This window comes from Solanum tuberosum, unplaced genomic scaffold (genome assembly GCF_000226075.1).
Source record: "Solanum tuberosum cultivar DM 1-3 516 R44 unplaced genomic scaffold, SolTub_3.0 scf00162, whole genome shotgun sequence".
Taxonomy (NCBI): domain Eukaryota; kingdom Viridiplantae; phylum Streptophyta; class Magnoliopsida; order Solanales; family Solanaceae; genus Solanum; species Solanum tuberosum.
In genome coordinates this window covers 265,090-267,937 of record NW_006239088.1, presented here as the reverse complement: position 1 = coordinate 267,937, position 2,848 = coordinate 265,090, and positions in this window count along the sequence as shown.

Here is a 2,848-nt window from a genome sequence, read left to right as displayed (position 1 = left end):
ATGATATGGTTGTTGATGAAAATGATGAACAATAGGCTAATGGTAACAAAGTCATGTGCTTTGTCTACTTAACGATTTATGGAATGATGCTTGTTGCACTCACTCCAAACTACCACATTGCTCTAGTGTCATGAACAATATTTGTTATTGTTGCAACGAAGATTCAATTGACTTGTAATACAAACTTATGGTTAGTTTTGATAGTTTTTAAAACTTATGGGTATAAATCACATTTTTCTAAAAAAGTGAAATATATTTCCCAAATACTATGGCCAAACACATGGCGAAATTTCACCCAAATTTTCATCCAAATAATATTTGCCAAGAATATTTAGAAATCTATGGCCAAACGCTAGCTTAGTTTGGGTTATTGAGAATTAGCCGTTTGACGTTCATATGTTTAAAAGATGGTGGTGTTATCGTCGAATTAATGACACAAATTTTTAAAATTCTGACACAAATATTGAATTATTTTGCAAAGTACAATGATAAATTTTGCTATATTTTCTTGTAAAATGACCCGCATATTAAAAAGCCTTTGTCATTAGCCATTAAGATAAAATATAGCTCACTTTGATAACAATAAGTCAATAAAAATAAATTTGTATTATTAAAGCTGATCATTTTTCATTAATATAAAAACTAATGAGTCATTTGGTTGGAATAATTAATCTCAGTGCAATATTTTGGTTACGATAATGCAGCCTTCTGATTGATTGCATAAGAAATAATTAATCTTCGAATAGAGTTATGCAAAAAATTAAGTATTATTTTTAAGTGAACAAAAATGAAGAATAAAAGTACGTGTATTAGAAATGGGAAAATAGTATAACTTACCTAAATCCCATAGTGTAAAGATCTAAATTACATTCTATCCCTACTCTTTTTCAATTTACGAAAATTCCTTCAAAATCAGTGCTATCCAGATACATAGCAAATAAGTCAGATACATTAATTCCAATACAGTAAAACAAATTCAGTTACACTTTTAAAGGAAAGGGAATCAATTTTGAATGTGAGTTCCCTAAATCACACTAATCAATTTATTGTCAATCTTTCTCAAATGGTAACAACTTCAATTAATTCAAAATTCAATTTTTCTTCTCTCAATTCTCTTCCAAATCCTCATAGCTTCAAACAATTCAATCAGATGCAAATTCTTCCCGAACCAACAAATTCAAAATTCATTTTTTTCCTCTCTATTCATCATCTCATGTTCATCGATTAATCATTCAAATCAGATTCAAATTTGCCAAAAATTTGATAAGATACATGATGATTAGTTGTTGGAAAATAATTTCTTTTGTGAATCTCAAATACACCATTGCAGTAGATCGATGAGATGAGGAAAAACTTGAAAACCCGATATATAGTAAAGGATATCACAGGAAAATGTTGATTCTGCTGCTTGGCATACTCTTCATCTCACCTCGATCGTGGCACCACAGTAAGAGATGGTCAAAGAAGTTACTGACCACTTCAATTTGTATTTCAAAATACATTAAAAAACTAGTTAATGTATCCCAAAATTGTTCTTCTCATTCTTTCTAAAAAATTCTCAATTTTTTAATCAAAATTGTCGATAAATTGTATTGATACAACATGAACATGTCCATCTTGTTGAGACATTCCGAAATCTGAAAAAGTGAGGTGAGGTATGAATGATAAAAAAGTGATGAAATTGTTGTTGGTCAAAAAATTGATTTGTGAATCTCAAATCAACCATTGCAGTTGAATTAAAGATCGATGAGTTGAGGAAAAAATTGGAGATCTGATACATCGTTGAGGTGAAGAAACAAGAGTTTGGATTTTCAATGTATCCGTTATAAATTGATATAACAAACAGAAAGGCTGAAGAGATGCATACTTTGATGGATCATTCATACCTTTTATAATGTTGTTTAAATCGTTTCTGAATTTTATTTCTGAGATGGATAGATTTATCAATACATTACTATTTATGTATCTCGTTTAAATTGAGAAGTGTTGTATTTCTACTAGATACATTAAATAAGTAATTGATGTCCATAAGATGTAAGGTTTGAGATCGATACATTACTTTGTGGTAGTGGCTACGTATCAGATACAATTAGTATAAATTTGAGTTTACGTATCATGTCTAAAATATTGTATATTTGTTCATACAATAATAGAATGTTGTGTATCCGATACATTATATCATGTATCAGTTATATGGTTTAGTAGATGTAATATTTGTGTTCCATAAAAATGTGTATCTAACACACAATTTGTGCAGTTGTGTTTGATAAAAAATATTGTATTTGATATTAACACTGTTTAAAAGACAGAATATTGTGTACATGATTCATTATGTTGTGTATCGAATACATGATATAATATATGTATTAATGCGCTTCATGTTTATTGTATCATATATATAGCTGCAAGAACTTCATATTTTGCCTCGAACTAAACAAACTTTTGATAATAACATTTGTGTATCACTGTTTATGAATCTGATACATACTTGTGTGACACTTTAATGTATCATGTACTGTGTACTGTTACATATCCTTCTAAATTTGAATAAAAGAGAAGATACATAGCAACACCTAGATACATGATAAATGATACATTTGGAAGAAGTTTTATATCAAGTATCAAAACTAATTAAGTTTATGTATCAAAATTAATATTTGAACACGATACACTGTGTATGATAAAATTGTAATGTATCATAGTGTTGAAACAAAGTCATTATACACTAATTTAAGAAACAAAACTAACTAGATACAATAAAAATCTAGTTAATATATCTAATTAGTAATTTGAACATGATACATTGTACATAGTGAAATAGTAATGTATCATAATGTTGAAACGAAGA